The sequence below is a fragment of the Oxyura jamaicensis genome, chromosome 6 (assembly GCF_011077185.1).
Source record: "Oxyura jamaicensis isolate SHBP4307 breed ruddy duck chromosome 6, BPBGC_Ojam_1.0, whole genome shotgun sequence".
Taxonomy (NCBI): Eukaryota; Metazoa; Chordata; class Aves; order Anseriformes; family Anatidae; genus Oxyura; species Oxyura jamaicensis.
Genome location: NC_048898.1, coordinates 9603006 through 9623639, shown reverse-complemented (window position 1 = coordinate 9623639; position 20634 = coordinate 9603006). Strand labels below are relative to the sequence as shown.

Below are 20634 nucleotides of genomic sequence, written 5' to 3'. Positions count from 1 at the left end.
ACAGGAGCTGGGACACAGCATCCGTTCCTTTAGCAGATGTAGGCAATATATTTCACTCCATTTATTTCGAGAAACACATCACTTAATAGGTTGTTTCTTTATGGAGTCATTCAAATAATCCACAAAAGGCCAGAAATAAAATCCTTAATTAAGATCAAATAACAATTTGTATTAAGGGACCATTTGCATATGGTAATTTAGGAGTTAATAAATGGTAAATAGATGTTACAAACTTATTATAGATGGTTACAAGGAACATGAGTAAACCCGTTTTGTGGATTGTTATAAATATTGCCAACCAAGCTTGGGAGGTTTTGTGATTGAACTCGTGGAGATTTTTTGCTTGAGTTTTGTCAGTGTGCTTGAACATTACTTTTGAACATTACATTCAGTTAGTTCCAAAATGAAGCAAATGGTCTAAGCTAATAGCTAATAAAAGCTATTCCAAAAAGAGAAAAGAGTCACTTAGAGGGCTCTAACATGTGTTTAACACACAAAAAGCTGGAGCATCTAAAAGCTCAGGCTACTTTTGGCCAAGCAGTTGTGTGCAGCTCTGTCATGGGGCCTGCTGGCTTGCAAAATGTTGAGTCCTTGGCAAGTACCAGCACTCCCAGTGTTACTGAGTCCCCCTGTATTCGGCTCTGGTGAGGCCACACCTCGAGTACTGCGTTCAGTTTTGGGCCCCTCACTACAAGAAGGACATGGAGGTGCCCGAGCGAGTCCAGAGAAGGGCAACGAAGTTGGTGAAGGGTCTGGAGAACAAGTCTTACGAGGAGCGACTGAGGGAGCTGGGACTGTTTAGCCTGGAGAAGAGGAGGCTCAGGGGTGACCTTATTGCACTCTACAGGTACCTGAAGGGAGGCTGTAGCGAGGTGGCAGTTGGTCTATTCTCCCACGTGCCTGGTGACAGGAAGAGGGGGAATGGGTTAAAGTTGCGCCAGGGGAGGTTTAGGTTGGATATTAGGAAGAACTTCTTTACTGAACGGGTTGTTAGTCACTGGAATAGGCTGCCCAGGGAAGTGGTTGAGTCCCCATCCCTGGAGGTCTTTAAAAGACGTTTAGATGTAGAGCTTAGGGATATGGTTTAGTGGAGGACTTGTTAGTGTTAGGTCAGAGGTTGGACTCTGTGATCTTGGAGGTCTCTTCCAACCTAGACTATTCTGTGATTCTGTGTTGTTTCTGGGTCCTCCTTGCAGTGTGGCAACAGCACCCCCCAGCAGTGGAGGTCAGAGCTCTGGCAGAGGACAGCCTGGAGTGCCCTGTACCTGCCAGGCTTGGCCACTCCTGGCACTGGTCACCTCACCCCGGGAGACTCGCTTACACTGCCCTTGACATGGAGAGGGTAAGCAGAGGTGCTACCGAGCACCACTGCTAACATAGCAAACTCATGAAAGGGAAAAGAACATGGAGATAATAGCCAGGAGGCCAGCTATGCTGACAGCTGAACCACCTGAAGATCATCCTTCCTTTATGTATAACATGAATTACACCCTGCTGCACCTTCTCAGCATCTACTTATACTGATGCTTTCCAGAATAGCAGGAGCAGAATAAAAGTCCTCATTTCTATGCTGCACCAGACATTCCCTTCTTTCTTTTTCTTTCTTCTGTGGGGATGTGTGGCATTTCTGGGGTTCTGAATGAATCTGCCTGATATGCTACTGTACGGAAATGGCTATCTGGACAGCTATAAATGACCATATGATTGGATTGGATTGCAGACTTTGAAAAGGTCTTTTGTTGTTTTGTTTGGTTGGTTTTTATGGTGCCACAGATCAACTGCATTATCATAATAAGACACTCCAGGCTGTACTTTGTTGCCTCATAATCAAATCTTTGTGCAGCTGAGGACACTTACATATCTGCATTGTCTCTCGCTCCAGCCCAGACATGCGATTGTGACCAAACAGCAAGCCCCTTAGTGTCCAAATCATCCACGCCTTATTATGCTTGTCCTCAAACTTCTTTGGAAGCACCTACAAACTTTGTTAATGTACGAAACAAAAAACAAATTGTAGTTGTCATATCATTCTCATTAGTCTGTGTACCAACAATTCAGGGTGCCAGCAGAAACGCAGACAGCTCAAGTTGGTAAGGTTTAATCTGGGTAATCTTTGAATTTCTTTCCTAGCAAACAGGACTGAAATAAGCCTGGACTCGTTCCTTCTATCTGAATGACTGTAATATTTGTAGGATGGTTTTGACTTTTGAGCAGTTCTGTCCCTAATTTATACATCAGTCTCCAGCAACCAACATTGGGCCAAAATTGACAACTGCATTTGTTTTCAGCTCTTACTTTTCTATCAAGCAGCCAGATTTGCTTGGTTGACTTCATTTGCAATCCTGACAGGATCTCAGGCCTTAAGTTTCAGAGGAGTCGCTGAAGATTCCTGCAAGTATTGTGAAGTAACATTTGCTGAATGCTGCCAGAATCTGTTCCTCTATCTGCTAAGGTTTGCATTTATTTTTAATTCATATGAAGTGAATTCACATTTCTCTGCAGAAGTGTCTGACCTTAAACTAGGTTGAGGTGGGACTGTGAAACACTGATGGGTATCTGCCATCGAGTTACAGTTTTCAAGTGCAAGGACAATATCTGCTTTCAGAGTAACTTGATCACTGAGGTTTCTACTCAGCTGTGTATTCTCTGGACAGGCGTATTGCTACCACTAAAATGCAGAATACCTTTGTTGCAAAAGATACCTGACTCAGGACTGCTAAAATATATGGGCTGAAACTGCCACCACATATTGTAGACGGTGTTCTTCCTTTCAGTGAATTAGAAGAATGGCTACTTTGAATAGATTCCTTAAAAAGTAATAATAATAGTCCTTGCAATATTTGTTGTATCCTAAAAGGCATTTGTGCTGACTCTGAACTTCTTGTAACTCATATAAATCCAACCTGCCCTTGATGCTGGCAAGGGGATTCGGTTTAAAAATCTCTCTTTTTATCATTCCAGCTGTAGAAGAGTGAATTTAAATCACAAGTCTGGCAAAGCTTCTTAGGCTGAAATAACTAAGTGAAATATCATTTTTATCAATTTGTTTTGGAAAATGGAAGCACTAATTATTTACGGGGTTGTGCACTATTTCATGACATGCAATTTCATTTCCAACAGGTCACATGACTACACTACAGGGGATGGGATATGCAAAGCCAGGGTACAAACCCAAGCCCCTTCATACCAAAAAGCTTGGATGATTCTTAAGGATAAACTTCACTTTTTCAGATTCTGAGCCCTCCTCACCAGTTTTGATGAATTGTAGGTGTGTTCATGCATGTGTGCAAGTGTAGGAGTGTGTGTGTTTTCTTCAGCCATTTTCATCATGACTTTCATTTACATGACCTCTATGACTGAGATTTTCAAAGGGAGTAAAACAGAGCCAGCTTTCTGTGGGTCTGTTAGAAAGATGTGGTCTTTCTAGCTTAAGCTGCTTCTCTTTTTCTCCAGGAAAAATGCTTTGAACAACACTGAAGAAAAGAAAAAGGGGGGGGGGGCCGGGGGGAGAGAGAGAGAGAGAAAGAAAAACAACCCTGTCCTGAAAAGTCGTTATTGTCCTGAAAAGTCGTTATTGTTTTTATTTTTATACAATCTTTTTTCAGTCTTTTTTTTTTTTCCATTTCAAGTATTCTGACTTCAGCTGGAGTTTCTACCTTCCTTCTAATATCAAATTATTCTTTATTGGAAAGATACTATTGGTTAGATGTAAAATCAGTGTGTGAAAATGATATTTAGTAATTAAAACAGAAGATTACAGAACACTACACTGCTGAACATTGAAGAAACTATTTCATATAACTGTATTTTTTCTTACATGAAATTATAGCTGATATGATTTAAATGAATCCATCTTTTCTTCTACTTGTATTGTGACCTGCCTTAACTTATGCAGTATCTTGTCCCAAGGTAAAAACAAAAAATCATAGAGTGAGAATGTTATCTTTCTAAAGGTCATGTCTCTCATGATTAATGTGTTGTTTTGAACACAAATATCACTTAGCAATTATAATGTGAACACAGCTACCAAAGTTTTAAGAGAGAAAGGGCTTGCCTATGTATTTATTTAGAGATATGCTGCCCAAAGCCATTTGGAAAATGAATGTCTCCCATAGGTATCCACACTTCATTCACAAATCAGACCAAAAAATTGTAAAGGCCAGGAGTTCTTTTATATTTCCATGCTGCAACCTGTGATTTCAACCTGACATTTCCAGTCTGCCTTCGATGGGTGGCTTCAGTGTTAGTTTTTATTCCGTTCTTAAATACATCGTTAATAATGTGGAAGGTGAAGGGTGCAGGGGGAATGCTCATAGAATATGGATGAAGGCAGAAGGAGCGGAGCTTTGTGTCTTTGGTGATCATAATTACTTTCTTTTTTTTCCTCTTTTCTTCCCCATGTACAGCCTGGAAGTGCCGCACAGACTGTCCTGAAATGCCAACTGTCTGTCAATGTCATCCATCAAGGGCAGATCAAGGATTCACTCTGACAGACATATATGGCTTCAAAGTAACGTGCCTTACAGTTCATAAACTGAATTAAACTGTTATAAAGTGAGACACTTAAGACCAATGTGGAATGTAAGGTAACCACTGTTTTGCTTCCTACTTATTTTATGGCTACTTTATTTACTCTATCTGTTATATATACTGATGCAATGAATGAATCTGCTTGCCCTTTGTAGACCATGTAAATTGCTTGTGCTGGCATTAGAGTGGGTCTCACCTGGCATGATAGCAGACTGCAATGATGTAAATGTTAGTGATATTACTAGTCAAAGGAGCACAAGCTTTAAACTCGGGCATCAAAGCTGTCTCTGCCTCTGGGTGACCTTGGATAAATTGTTTGTTTGCTCTCTACCTCAGTGTCCCATAGCTGGAGCCGAGATGCAGTGTACACCCAGTTAGGTAGCTGGAGTAGAGATTCTGTATGTCATTTGGAGACCTGTGGTTTAGAAGCTGGGTTCTGTTAATCTTTTCTAGTTTCACTAACTATTATAAAATAGTGGTTTTTCAGCCATACACTTAAAAATAATAGTAATCAAAATTGAGCTGGAAGGATAAAGAATAAATATGTTTTCTTTAACACTGTCATTCTAGTACTTAGGATTATTGACTGCATTTTTCCATAAAGGTTAGATATGAAATACAATTCACTGTTTTCTTATCTGTGTGATTAAAGGAAACCCATTTATCAGGAAGGTTCTCATGAGGTTTAGCAGCTTTCCTACATATGTACTGTTCTGTGTCCAGTAGAGCGTACTTTTTAAAAAAATCTATAGAAACTATCTCATTAGCAACCTATAGAGGGGAAAATAGTGAGTATTTTATTTATTAATTTTTTTAACTTCCATACCTATGGAGTTTCTAATACTTATTAAAACACCAGAATACCTATGGAGTTTCTAGCTTGTATTATCTGCAGATACAGCCAACCATTTTTAGTCTCTGTGAGATGTTGTGAAGCTGTCTTTTCCTCTGGATGATGTTGAACACATGATAATGGTCTCCTTCCTCATGATGCTTAGCATAGAAACATACAGGGCCTGTCCGCATATATCCAACTGCAGACTTCACTTGAGATTGCTTTCTTAACTTATTGAGCTATCTTAGTAATTATGGAATTCTCTATTTGTAGTGGGCCTTGCATATTATACAGCTCTCTTTGAGCAACAATGCAGTCCAAATTCATGCTGATGGACCCTACTGCTAAACAAACTGCCTCTGTTTAACTTCAGTGTCAGAGGTGTGGCTCAGCTTCCATCTGTGCTTTCCTTTCTGAGAGATGGGTATTATACAAAGTACTGAGTTGGTCAGTAAAAATCCTAATGTGTAGAAAGTAAATGAACACAAATCTAACATAGCAATCTAGCAAGCTAACTTTCACATTGCAATGGTTGATAAAGTTGTTCTTAAAAACTGATGTTCCATATTCATGCATTTATTTGTAAATACTCAATATTTTTATGCTCATTTCTCAATCAGGGACACTCAGGATGATTTTTAAAGCACAGAGAAATACCAAGGATGACTTCATAATCACTAGGTGGGCTGGTGCAAGGTACCTGGAGCATTTACTCAACAACTGGCTGAGAAAGTGTTAATACTCTGCTATGCACAGAGACCTCAGCTGCACTCACTGATGGCTGGGGTTGTCAGTCCAGCAGCCCTGGTGACTTGGGAAATGTCGTCTGTGTTGTAAGGAGGAACTCTTCAGCTACAAAGGTTTGCTACTATGTAAATGTGAATCTTTAGAGGTGATCAGAAAAAGAATGAAGATAGCTTTTCCTTCTACTCTTTCGTAGCAGGATCAGATGTAGCCTTAGCTGTCTGTAGCTTTTCTGAACTCTGTTGCTTTGCTGAGGGTAGCTGCTTTGTTACCTCGGTAAGACTCCTAAAACTGCTGAAGGAGAGGAAACTTGCAGTTGTGAGTATAATTCAAATGCTGTCAGTGTCTTGACTCTCCTTTAACTCTGCTTTAACTCCCTCAGAATAAAATTTGAGGCAGTAGTAGAGAATGTGACCTCATATTCCCTGCCTTTTCCTCTTATCCACTTTGAAACTCTACTGGCCTGTGAGGAAAAACGGAAGGAGATGGATTTTAGCCCAAAGAAAAGACAGTTGATTCTTTAAATATTTCAAACATTTCTGCAAAGAGGGAGGGGAACAAACTGTTCTTCTGTCCAAGTTGTGCTACAAAAAGTAACATGCTTAAATTGGAACAAAACCAGATTTAAGAGGAACTTTGCAGAAAGAATGCTCTAATGACAAAGATAATTAAGCACTAGACTAGATCGCATATAGAGGCAGAGGAAGTTTACCCACTGGAGGTTTTTAAAGAGTGGTTACAGAGCCATCTGTCAGAAATGCTGTAGTTGATTTGGGGCAGGCAGAAGCACTGAGGGGTCCATTCAAGTCTTCCTTTCCCCTTTTGAGGATTTAGCAATAGTAACCAAATGAAGGGGAATGCTTACACCAAGTATCTGCAGCAGGGTGACACTAGTTTAAGACTGAGTGATTCATTTATCCAAGTATAGCTCCCGTATCATGGCAGTAATGGAGGGCCCCAAAAGTGCTTAGCATAAGTAATGTATGTGCATTCTGTCAGCCATGGGCAGTTGTGTGTTCCAGCTAAAGAAAACTTGCACAGTATTAGCCCAGGACTGGACTCCAGAGAAACAAGACATAAGGTATCAAAATGTACCCACTAGTACTTTTCACACAACACACCTTGGGAAAGTAGTTGGTGCAAGATATTAAGGAAAAGAGGCTTATGAATGATCAGTCTCTGTGTTTCATCAGGGCTAGCTTATCCAAAAGGGCAAGATGGAATAGCTATGTTTGGAAGCAGTGAGTTGTATTCCCCAAGGAATATGTGAAGGGGATGGTCAGGTGCTGAACATACAGTTGTAATTAAAAGCTTTCTCACATGCCACGCAGCTCTAGCCAAGCAGGCCGAGTGTTCTCTGCCACCTTGCCATCAGGCCCTTGCAGTGGATATAAGCTGATTGCTCGATCATTGGCTTAAAAATAACAAGGATTTTTTTTTAGAGTATTTGTTGGAGAGATGTGTATGATTTTGACTTACAATAAAGTATTGCCGCTTTGAAAAGGTTTAGAATGATGCACATCTGTATTCAGCTGTGGACTGGGATGGAAACTCGGATTGCGTGGCTTTTTTTTTAGTATTTGATTAACAAAATTATCTGACAGGGTAGAAGGTTAATCTAGTTTGTTCTTCCTATGAGTAGCAAACAAATTGTAACTGGAGGTGAAGGGGTTAGTCTGTAGAATCTGCATAAGTCACACAATGTTAATTTAATAAGTTAATTTAGTTCATTTCAGTAGCAAATATTCTGCCTCCAGGAATTATCCTTTCTGTGAAAACAGTTCTGTTTTCTATTGTGTATTAACATGATGCTTTGAGGATATTTTTTGTGGGAATGTTCAGACTTAGTGCTGTGCCCACCTGCAATGATATAACTAGCATAGCAAATTGCATTATCCTCTCAGTAAGCATTTTAGTTCTTTATTGTTTTAACCTGAGTTCCTGTAAATCAGCCAGAGCAATCAGTTTTAATGACTCCTCTAAGAGAAAAACAAACAGCAATGGAAAAGCTCTGGGGTTTTTTCAGCTTAATCCAGAGAAAAAGAGAAGAGACACCGTGTTTTCCCTCATCAAAACCCCTGGTGCATAACAAATTCTCATTGCTTGCCCCACGCTAGAGGTTATGAACTTCTTGAGTGTATACCAAAGCGGAGAGGTTTCTTCAATGTTTGCTGTGAACGACAGTCATGCAACAATCTGCTCAAAGAACTGCACTGTCAGTAGGGAACAAGAGGCCTGTGGTCATCAGTATTCTGATTCTGGTCATTGCATAGTTAGTGATCCCTAAATAAGTCTGTATCATAAAGTGTTGAGCTTGTTTGTACTGACACCCAGTTCATGATTTCTCAGCTTATCCCAATTGAGCCATCCTTTCTGCCAACCACCCCTACAAAAATGAATTTCTGTGAGATGCTTTGGTTTCAAAAAGAGAGACAAATTGAAAAACCCCAGGGACTGGATGTAAAAGCAAGATGAGTAACTGGCTTCTTTCTTACTGCCAGGCTTCTGTTTCTTCCAGTGCTGGGGAAATGCCTCAATGGTAGTGTTCATGGCCCTAAACAGACATGGCAAAACCAATGAATTGTTTAGGTCTGCCAGCATTCGTTCTTTTCTCAGCAGACAGAATGTCTCAGTTCTTGGATTATAAAGATTATATGTCACAACTATAGAATCATAAAATAGTTGAAGCTGGAAGGGACCACAGAAGTCCCTATATATGTCTTGTAGATGTTCTAAAAGTAATGGGTAAAAGTAATTGGATTCTAAATCTGGTCATTTATTTAGCTGTTAGATGACTAGAAGACAACATTTTTGGAGGCTTCAGGCCAGAAGCCCTGTTTCTAGGAATGGGAGAAAAAGTAAATTGACAGCTTAAAAATTGAAAACAACACTAAGAAAGGAAGAAAACAGTAAGAAAGGGGAAAAGGCTTTAAAGATAATCTTCCACCTGAGAAGTAATAAGGTATGAGGAAAATGGACTATTCCTTTTTTCAATTCTTTCCAGTTTCTCTGTTAATACAGTAACTCCTTCCATGAACAGTACTCTCCCTCTGTCCTGAGAGAGTTGCGTTATAAATACTGCCTCAAAGACAGGGTTCGTAGAGGTGAAAAACACATTAACACTTAGTTATGGCATAAGGTTAGCAGCCTTATTCAGTAACAGCAGTCGGTGTATGCTGTTGTTACTCAGCAGAAACAATCTTGCAGGCTGTTTAATTTCAGATTTTTCCATCTCTGCTTCCTAATCCTTCTCCCCAACCACAATACTCCAGATACCACCAGAGAGATGGCAGTTCTGCAGCTGGTCCTAATGGATGTGCGTGTTAATTGGCTAACTAATGTCTGCCAAGTAAACCCTGAGGACCAAAGCAAGCCTGCCTCGCCCTCATCTGGGGCACTGCTCTGAATCTCTTAGCTGTTCATTTATGGGTCTTCACAAAAACTGTAGTAACAGCAATGGCAAGGCAGAGATGATAGACAAGTGACTGAATAAGCTTTGTTTCCAGAGGACATTTGAGTGAAACATTTTTAAGAACTGCATTTCCTCCTAAAACCTCAGTGTCAGCGGTGGATCACGGTTGCTATGCAAAATCTATATTCCCTACCAATATGATGTTTGGGATTCTGAAACAATTCTACTGGTGGTGGACATTTCAGTGCTCAGACAGACTAGTTTTGAATAATAATGTATTTATATATGTCACGTCTATATGTTTGCTTAATTAAGATGTAAAGAAGCTAAATCAGGTCCTGAGGACCCAGTAATGGTCTGAGGAAGTAGAAGAGTAACTGCTGTGACACTGTTGTCTTCTGTGCACTGTTCACCTGTGCAGTTTAATCTCTCCAGGAATATGTAGCAGCACAACACTTTATATTGAGCACAGCAGCAAATACAGTAGGAGAATTTGAGTTCTGGTAATTAGCTATTTGGTTAAGTTTCTTTCCTGTCACACCTCTCTATGTGAGTTTGCTATTAGCAAGGAATAAAGTACCAGTCCACAAAGAACTGTAGGATCTTCAGTCTCTCTACATTCTGGCTGACTGATGTATTTTAATGAGCTTTAGCGATGTAAAGAATTAAAATCACTTCTAACTAATTAAATTATATAGAAATTTAAAAGAATTTCTGAATTGAGGAGAAATGTGAAAAAAGATAAGGAAAAATGTATTCCAAAAATGTTTATTCTGTATCATGATGCTTAATATGTATTTTATTTATTTTACGTTCTTCAGAAAAGAAATGACTGGGTGAAGAGAGATACCGTGGAGAGGAAGGGAGACACTTGTGCTCTTGGAGCTATTGTACATGCCACTAGGAGAGAAGTTTCTAGAGCACAAGGGCAGACAGGAAGGGGAGCCCAGCGACAGGAGAGTTTGCAGCACAGTGGAGATCACTGAGAATGAGGAACAGACAACCTGCCAAAAGTGCAAGCTGACTAAGAGACTTTTCCTGGGGCTTGGAAGACCATGCAGTCTGCCAAAATCCAGAAAGTGACTGAGTTGGATTTAAGCCAAGCCCTCCAAAAAAGATTTATCCACCAAGAACAAGGTAAGATCTTAATTTACAAGTTCTCTTATTTTTATTGTTTGTTCTTCATTTTAGAAGTTAGCTGTTCTTTTGTATTTTGAAAAGAAGTAGCTTTTGCAAGGCTTTTGAGCACTTTTGGGCAGTCCAGAATGATGCAGTGATGAGACTTTATAAGTTTGACTTTCATATGTTCACATTGTGCATCTTCTCAAACTGGTCTGTGCAAATAATTTGTAAGATCTTCAAACTTTTTTTTTTTTTTTTAACCATCCCTGAAACCATGGTCTTCTGACAAGTAGGTTTGGCATCTACTGTCTACAAATGCTAAAGCAGTACATACACTTATACTGAAGTCACACAAGGCATGCTGTTGATTAATTTTGTTTTCTCCATTGAATGGGAGTCATTTTGCTCTCCCTATGCAATGCTTGGAATTATCACCTTTTAATAATACTGTCATGTTTCTGTGACACAGTGACAGATTTGGACCTTTTCTTCTTTAAGCTATTTGCTGTTTTTTTGTTTGTTTGTTTGTTTGTTTGTTTTTAAAGTCACTTTAATGATGTAATTGCAGACAAACTTCAAGACCACCCAGGTTAGATTAAGATTAAAAACAGTTTCATAGAAACAGTTCCATGAATTGTCCAGTTTTCACTATTGTTGTACTTTTAAATGGACACCTGGGAAACCTTAATGTTCTGTATATGGATGTATTAATTTACTAATACCTTTGAGACAGCCAAAGCTGTCAAAAAGCCTCAAAAAGTTCACATGAAAGAAGTAGTTATCTCAGATGAGCAATACGTTCTAGCCTATCCCAATAAAAGCTACTGGCAAAATACCATAATTATAGCAAAGACAATTGCTGACAGGTAACTGATGCTTAGTAATTTGCAACTTACATTGTTTCATCTTTAGAAGATAGGAACCTGCTTTATTCAACTGGTTTATTTTAAGAGTGCTTGATCAGCAAAGTGATATAGTAAAATGCAAGTAAAAACTATTGGAAGGGACTGAAAAGACAGCTTGCTTTTTGAGCAAAGCTTTTGTTTTTACTGTGCTGGGGCCCATTTAGATTCAATTTGCACTGTTTCCTTCAGATTTTATGGAGCTTTTACTTTCATGACTCTGAACAGCCTCTCTGTCAAAATCCACATCATAGAATTAGGCCTGTGGAGGCATTTTATGGCACCTTCCCCTGGATAGCTGTAAAAAGAGGAGTGTGTCCACAGTATAGCTTCAGATCAGCTAGACAGCTTTCCGTTATTAAAGTAGTCATGCCGCTATACATAAAGGGATCCAGCCTTTTCCTCAAAGCTCTCTGTCGAAAGTGAAGACTTCCCTGATTGTTCTATTGGATGTTCTCTATTTTAAAGGGCCTCAGGATGTCTCTGTGACGGCAGTGTCTCTGTGTGAAGGCAGATGTCTCTGCCTTCCATATGTCTCTGTGAACTCTTATTCTATTGTTTGACTTGTAAAGACATTAAAAATTTCCTAGCTCGAGCCTGTTCAATTTATAATATATTTTTATAGGCAAAATACTAATAATTGAGAAGACAGTAAAAGATCCTGTTCTTCTGCAGTGAGATAAATGTTAAGCAATCCTACTAGGTTTTGTAATGTAACCTGGCCTTTAAAATATATATCATGTAAAATAAAACATGGGATAGATCATAATATAAGAAAATAATTTAATGGAGACGCAAAGTTTGCTGGCATCAGAATGGCAAAAGGAATTAATTATTCAGTCTGCTATGTCTTACTTGGACTGAATGTTGTTCTTAAACATGCAGTTGGACTGATAATTTAGGCTTTCTTGGTACGCAGTTGCACAGCTTCAGACCAACAGGCAAGCAAATACCAAGTGCCTCCAAGTGGTGTGAGTACACCCACTGAACTTACTTGCTACTGTGCTCTCTCATATAGTACCTGCTACTTCAAGGTGGAAGGATTGATGCATTTAAATGGAAAACCTTTCTTGTGAGAACTGTCTAACCTAGTCCTCAGGAGAACTAGGCAAGGCAAGAAGGCTACTCAGCAAGAGCTTGAACTTGATTATGACAGATATTGGCATCCTGTCTGAAAACATGTTTGCAGTGAAACATTTTAACCGCAGTAGACTGAAATCTGTCACTGTTACCTGAGCTTGTGTAATAGTCTCTAGATACCATTTAGAGTAAAATGGTTTAGTTGCAGAAGGCACAGTTTCCTGAAAGCCAAATGTTTTACTGTAAAAGATTGGTCAAACTGAGCAGAAGTGGAAAATGCAATCCAACCTCTTTGAGATTGCTAAGTAACAGATTACAATTAAGCCACCATTCCAAATGAGAAACTAATCTGATTGCCTTGCATGATCTACAGCTCTTGGTTCTCTTGCCTTTCATTCAATCTACCTTGAATTGGATATTCAGTAATCATGGATCTAAAGCAGGGGCTGGCGGTGGCCACAAGCAGGAGGCCCTGGAAGAAAAGAACTTTTCTCCTATAAATTAGTCTAGCTGTAAGCAAGGTGTTTACAGATTCATAACAGAGTTTGAGAACTTGGATGTGAGGGTTATTGAGAACCGTCAGACACAGGGAATGCTTACAGTATCTGCAATGTTAACACCAGTAAGAAGCACACACGTGTATGTAAAGCTCTTTTAGAAAGGTGTGACTGAATTTATCATGGTGGTGGCAGCTAGACCATACAATGAATAATGCATCTAAATGTCACAGTACCAGGCAGGCATCATCTCAAAGAGCATACAGGTTTGACTGCTCGCTGCCCAAATAGATGGGAATGTTGCTTGCATATAATTTTTGTTAAAGCTTGCCTGGGTTAATACATCATCAGTAGTATGTCAAGCAAGATCACCTGTTTAATAGACCATATCTATTCTCTAGGCTGTAACTGGAGAAGAACAATGGTTTCCTATTAGCAAACTACTTATAAGGACAAATGTAAATATTTCACGTATCTGTGGGATTTATTTTTTTTTTTAAGAAAAAAGAATCAGAAAACCTCAAGACATTATTTTTTTTCACTTTCTGTAAACATGACAAAACATTATCTACTGCCATTTCTATTTTATTTTGCTCTTTATAAAGTTAATATTTTTCACATATTTTCACTTCCCCATAAATCACATGCAGTAGCTGTTAATTGTGAAGTAACTCAGAATATTAATGAGCACTGCAGAAAGAGAGAATGGTAAATTCAGGAATCCTATTGCTGGCTCAGAACACCGGGTGCTTAAATACATGTGGGGCTTACATTTGTTGATGAATTGACAGCTTGTGAGGAAAACATGAGAACAAAGAGGATGATCCTTAAGAATTTGCTGTGCTATGGAAGACGTAAGCATACATTATGTGTACCAGACCATTCGACAGTCTCAGGTGATTATTGTTCGCATTGATGTTCTTTCACATTTTTACTGGACATTGTGAACATGCAGTTTACCAAAGAAGTTCAAAGGCCTATTTTACCTCAGCAAAGAATAAGCTTCTTATCCTGTGCCCTGCATAAAAACCTATCATCTGTTCTGTGGCTTTCTTTGGTGGAAGAAGCCCTGTGCTTCCTACAGCAGGCAGTCCTTTTGGTCAGTGGTTCAATGTACCATAATGGTCAGGGCCTAATGACTGAGGAGCAAGCCAGCATAGCAGAATGGGATGTTTCTTTCAAGCATGAAGGAATGTAAATGAGTGAAAACTCCCTGACTGTGAAGATGGGTGTATTCTGTAGTTTCAGAGAAAGGCATGGCTCTAAACTGCAAAATAATTCATTGTTATGATCCTATTTTCCTTCAGTGAGAGGTAAAACTCCCTTTAATTCTTACAGCAAATAGAGAGGTGACTCTGTAGAGTCCAGTGCTTGTTCCAGTTATGTGATTCATTCTGTCCTGCATTGCGTAAAATAAAAACAGTTGCATATTTACTGCAGTGTTAGTTCTGGGGATCCAGCCAGTTTATGGCATCAGAGAAGCTGTGGTGATCTGCTGAAATTGAAAGGTGGTTTCTGTGTGTGTCTACTGAGCACATCATGGTTTAACCATAGATCCTAGAGAGCTCAGCATTGGTATTGGTCAAAGTTATTTCTTTGTATGGTTTATGGTTTCTGTTGTAGTTCCAGCAGCACTGCCCATTGGCACTGTTTGTCCTGTTACCCTGATTATCATGAGTATCATGGGGGATTATGGTTTGCTGAAACAAAAGAGAATCACGTTGTTATGGAAGCTTTGGGAGCAACATTCCCTGGGAAGGTTTGGTTGAAATTTATAGATGTAGTAGAAATAATATCTCTTGGTTATGACTGCACTTCAGTTAACTCACTTAATTTTGCTTGAATGTCTGTAGTGTACTGACATATTTTTCTCCGTGAATTTTATTTACTCTAGTGAATGGTTTCAATAGAAAGGTGCACAGCGTGATATGTTATCCACCCAATAAGTATTTTAAAGTAGACCTTTATTTGTCATTTAAAGAAGTAAGAAAAATGCCTATTAGTTAGATAAGGTCTGGAACATTTTCATGTCATCAGGATTGTTACATCAAGACTGTTACAGATCAGTCTGTGTGTTACCCAAACTGACTCATCCTTCAAATCCTTCCATCCTTTATCCTTATAAGGATAAAAGAGCTGTGTTTTGAAGGGAGAGCATGCTTAATCAGAATGCTCTTTGACAATTAAAAATAATAATAATAATGCAAGTGCTACTGCTCCTTCAGAGAGGATTTTCTTAAATGATGTTTGAAGAAATTTGTTTGGTCTGTAGTATGGAAAAGGTACAGCGACTTCTGGAGATTTTCAGTGAAGTTTTTAACTGTTAGCGTTCTGCACATTTACTTGTTTTTCTGTCCTCTAGTTGCTTAACTGAACCCCCAGACTTACAGTGTAGGAATACTTGTTGCTTTGGTTGACTTTTATAGAAATGTTCATGATACATGCAAAATAAGTTTTGGGGTGTGGACAAAAATTGGTTCATTATCTGTTAGTCACTCTTGTCCTTTACTGTTCATTATGTTACTGTTTTCAAAATCAGTGTCATGCAAAGTTAGAAACGTTAAGTATTTTAAATAAATTCTTCACAATATGACACCATTAAAGGATTTGATGTTGTCGCAGGCAAATACTTAATCAGAGCTTAATCAACAAACTGGAAGGATAAAAATTAGCTGATGATCAAAACAAAATATGAATGTATTCTCTAATTGATTAGAGTAGCTTGGGAGATCCTGCAAGTCAAAAGATTTTGCCCAGCTGGAATGAAAATCAACCTTTCTTCCTATTTTCTAGACAGAAATGTTTAATAGCAGTTCAACAGTCTCCGCACCTGAAGAAAAGTAGGATGATGATGATAGGAATAAAATGGCTTGTAAAAATACCTGATAATACGATGAGTGCTACTGTAAATGTGCCGATTTAATCAGGACTGTGAGTGGGGGCTGTGGGGGAAGTCTTCCAATGAAATACAGGTTTTTTGCAATGCAGTTTTTTGCCTTGCACAGAAAAAAAATCATAGTTAATATGTGTGTGTATATATATATGTGTGTGGCATGTATGTAGAAAGGAGAAACAATAAGCAGGAGAAAAGAAGAAAAAAAACACCTTTGTGTCAAGAAGTGTATTTCTTCAACCTAAATCTAGCTTTTGTGATGTCCCAGGGGTGGGATTTGTCATAGCACATCACTTAATCCCATGAAGAAGGATGGCCCCTGCGTATCAAAAGTGTGTGACACAAGGAGGGAGGGCAGCCATCCTGCTGGGCAGAGCGGCTCTGCCATGTGGGCAGTTCTCAGGTGCAACTTGTCCAAACCATCCTATTTTGATTCTGGGCCAAAACGTTTCAGATTGCTGGACAGACAGAGATAACAACAACAACAAAAAATAGACTGAAAAAAGTGTTTTGTCCATAGATTTATTTTAGGAGTAGCAGGACTACAAATAACGTACAGAACACACATAAAACAGATCAGAGTTGCAGTATATCAGACTGGTGAGGCAGAAGGAAGCTAGCATGTTGGATCAACATGCCTGAATTCTGTTTCTGCACTTCTGTTCCAATAATGTTGATCTATTTGTCAGTCCACATAGTAGGGGAAGTGTTGACACATGAAGATTGCAGTGAGCGAGTTGGGGTCAGCCTTAATATACAGATGAACCAATCCTGGAATTATTTTTATATTACTTTAGGCAATTTTTATTTCCCGCTTACCACTGCCACCATAGAAAACGTGAGAAGTCCTCCCAAATGTTGGTGCCGCAAAAGCATTACAGCTCAGGGAGCTGGGGCTGTTTCTAAGCATGAGAATCAAGTAATGCTGGCCTGTGCTGTTTGCAAAGACCTATGTGTACCCTCACTGAAGCACAGAAAAGATCTAGCAAAGACTTCATAGTCAGACAAAACTCACAGGGCAAGGACTTGTGGAATGCTTTGACATCAGTCACTGGAGAATTAAAGAAAAATATTTTTTTTTCTGGGAAAAGTAAATAAAGGCATATTTCTAAATAACTTCTTTCCATGCTTCGGGGGATGGAGGGTATTACTGCAGGCCATCCCTCATCTAATTATATTCCACATAAAATAATTATTTTTCTTTTAAGAACACATCCAGTAAAATGAAATGAAAATGAAAAGGCTGTCAAGCATGCAATTGTAATGGTGCAGTCTGAAAAGCTGGAAAGGGAAAAAGATGGCATATTGAGAGAGACATCTAATTCTGAGTCCTGGAGTTTAATTTTGGTTGCACATGGCACTCTTAACAATAATAGAAGAAGGGAGGAAGAAAAATAAATACGACAATTTTTCGAACAAAAGATCGTGCATCTCAGAAATAAGAGGAAGCAAAGGCTTAGAAGCATACAACCAGGGAAACTGGCCTTTCTCCTCCAGAAATAGGCCAACTACTCACTCAAATTCTCAGTCTAATTCTGTTATATTAGTCCTAAATACATCATCCATATCGTGATGGTGTATGATGAGCAATGCACCTGTAATCCGGCAGCCTAGTAAAAGGAGGCTACAATTTTTCAGAACTGTTCTGTCATTTTTCCAGATGCAGGCAGTTGAATGCCGTACAGCATCAGCTGCTGGGCGTACTGCACAACATGGCATATTGCAAAATACAGTGGCTAGCCTGCTCCTTAAAAAAATGCCAGGACCATTGCTAGACAAAAAAATACAAAGTGGAATAAAGTGGAGGTACGGGTATGAGGTAGAAAGAAACAATAACTATTAAATGAAAAAAAAAAAAAAGTCATCTGCTGTGCCACCTATATCTTTCCCATCAGAATACTCAGCAACTTTGGGATATTGTTCTTTTCATTGGTTCCAGCTGTCTCCAGTTAATTATGTTTATTATTATCAAGATCCACAACTATTCACTGGGGGCATAATTGTTTTGGGGAGAAAGGTACAGTATTAAGTACATTTTAGGTTTTTCTAAACGTTTTTTTTGTTTTGTTTTCAAATGCCTAAATCTAGATATTCTGGCAACATGGGCATTTCATAAATTATCTGCCTCTGCCTAGCAACTGTATCAAGGTTTCAGGGACAGTAAATGATTTACAGCAACTCAAAATGTAACATAGAGAAACCTCACAAGCCATGCTGGCTCTTATGCTATCCTTGAGAGAACTCATTTGCAGTGAAAGCCGTGCCACTAAGGATCTTTCTAAAACTCAGATCACCCTTGCTGTTGACAGCTTAATGTCCTACCTTGGAAGAAATGCAACACTTGACACCCTGTCAGCCCTTTACTGAAGTTTCAGCTTTGAGGTTTCAGCTAAAATATTTGCAGATCGGTCATGAAGGTAGTGGTTTATTATTATTCATTTTATTTTATTTTTTTAAGAAAATAAATTGGTGTACAAAGTTACATAGCAGCCTTAACTAAGCCAAATATATTCAGTTTTATTAATTTTGCAATGCCATAGCAACCATCATGGGCTTATGGCTTTCCTAGAATATGGATGGGGAACAGACCTATTCTAACAATTTTCCTGTATCCACCTAAATTGCAAAAGAGCAATGCATGAGAAGGTAGAAAGGTATAATCAGAAAGGTTCAGGCAATGACGGGAGTGTAAGCTGTAATACGTTTTGAGGTTGACTGGTGGGTATTTCTCTTCCCTTTTTATTTTGCCACTGCTAGTTGCATCCTTTCTGTCACATGCTGATTTTTTCTGAGGCTGTCTGTATTCTCATCCCGGCCATCAGAAGGAATCTAAATGAAGCACCTAAGCAAGCTGAGAGTGGAGTTGAATTAAGATTATTTGAAATTAAGAAGATCTTGCACAAATAGTTCTAATCAACGTGTCTTGCTTGAGCAGAGGTTTGAATACCAAACTATAGGAGTAGGAAATATTTATATTTTAATGGCATGAAGCAGTGCATAGGGCAGGCCCCTGAATTTCTCTGGTACAGTCTTTGTCTTCAAGATAGGAGTGGCTTATAGATGCCACATCTCAAGTTGTTTATGTCTAGTGGTTACAATGCCTGTACCTTAGAGAACAAGGCAGGGACTGGAATACACTTGTGATGAAAGCTGGACAAATGCAGAAATAAACAACAACAAAAAAAACTGAAGCTCCAAATAAATACCCCTCGTCTGACTTCAAACTGGAAATTCTTAATGCAGAGCAGTTGGATGCCAGCAGCCAAAGGATAATCGATAATAAGGCAATATTCTTCAGTATGATGCTCTCAAGAGCTTTGGAAAGGCAAGCCACTGAATTCTGATTAGGCAGCAGAACCTGGGAAAGGTGATGAGTAAATTGGATGAGGCAGAGTACATCTGAATCTTACGCTGATATACCCCATACACTTTTGGCTATGGCTGTTTTCATCGCCATTGCTTTTTTAGTTACACTAAACTTGAGCACAGATGTTTAAAAAATGTGATTAAAGATTCTGTGCTAGGCAGGAAAAAACAAACAAACAAAAAACTTAAAACGGAGCTGTCCCAGCCCTATCATTGTCATTTAGGTTTCATGCAGCATTCATAGGGAGTCTCTTGAAAAAGAATCAGAGTTCAGTGAAAATGCATTCTAAAAAAAGCCTGTGACAAATCCTGATGGTACCCTGTGGCTTTATACCAGCTAAAAATACACCTTATTATAAGGAAAGTAATCATGGTTGTATTCTTAAGGCATCTTCCCAAAAGGTGCCATATGTCTGTGTCCTCACTAAGCAAATAGCTGCCGTCCCTGGCCTGCCAATAGGCAAACAGTTCGCCTCCTTTCCTTGTAGCTCTGTGCTTCAGAAACGCTCTAAGAGTGACGGGCAAAGGTGTCAAGAGATTCCAGTTGGTGGTGCTTGAAAAAAAGTCCCTGTGCTTACGTGTTTCTAAGTCTTTTGATTGAAGTCCATTGCAGGCTTACAGAGGGCACAGACTGGTATCTCTGTGACAGCTCTTCTCATGGTGTGAGTTAAAGGAGACCCAGTGATGTTACCAGAGCTAGAACTGCCAACATGGAAGCTGACACATGAAGCTGCGGAAAGGTTTAGAGAGTAAACTGTCCAGCTGTTTAAACCTGCAAACAACATATAATTTTAAGTTTATGGTTACGATTCAATTTGGTCCAAGCACTACATCTCTTGCAGTAGAAATCTTGAGCAGCAATTTCCCCTGTCATAGAGCCCATGTCCTAGCAAATTCCCCATCTTGGAACACTTCAAGTGAGAAGGAATAAGCTAAAACAGAGCAGAGTGCAGGAGAGGTCTCCCTCTGTGTGAGCAGTAATCTCTTAATGCTCTGAAATGCTTGTCTCAAATCCTCTAACCTGCAAAATGAGGTTGCTGTTTCTGTATTTCTTAGCTTGTCGTCCTGGATGTCACTGTTAGCTATTATTAAGTCTTTCAAGGGAAAGAAAAAAAATATCAGATTTTGAAACGATTCCATCTGTATTTGGCAGTAGCCAAATCTACTTCTCCACAGCTATCCTGGAACCTGACAATAGGGTAAAATAAAAACTGAAAAAAAAAAAAAAAAAAAAAAAAAAAAAAAAAAAAAAA

The 20634-nt window shown here is 39.0% G+C and overlaps 1 long non-coding RNA gene across 2 annotated transcripts in view; it reads left to right on the top strand.

Annotated features, from left to right (window-relative positions):
• LOC118169056 overlaps positions 1–20634 on the top strand; it is a 317976-nt gene that overhangs the window by 181188 nt on the left and 116154 nt on the right. For both annotated transcript variants that reach the window (XR_004751902.1, XR_004751903.1), the window contains exons 2-4: positions 4407–4586; positions 5986–6225; positions 10343–10658. This is a non-coding gene — a long non-coding RNA (uncharacterized LOC118169056). The remainder of the gene's footprint in view (positions 1–4406; positions 4587–5985; positions 6226–10342; positions 10659–20634) is intronic.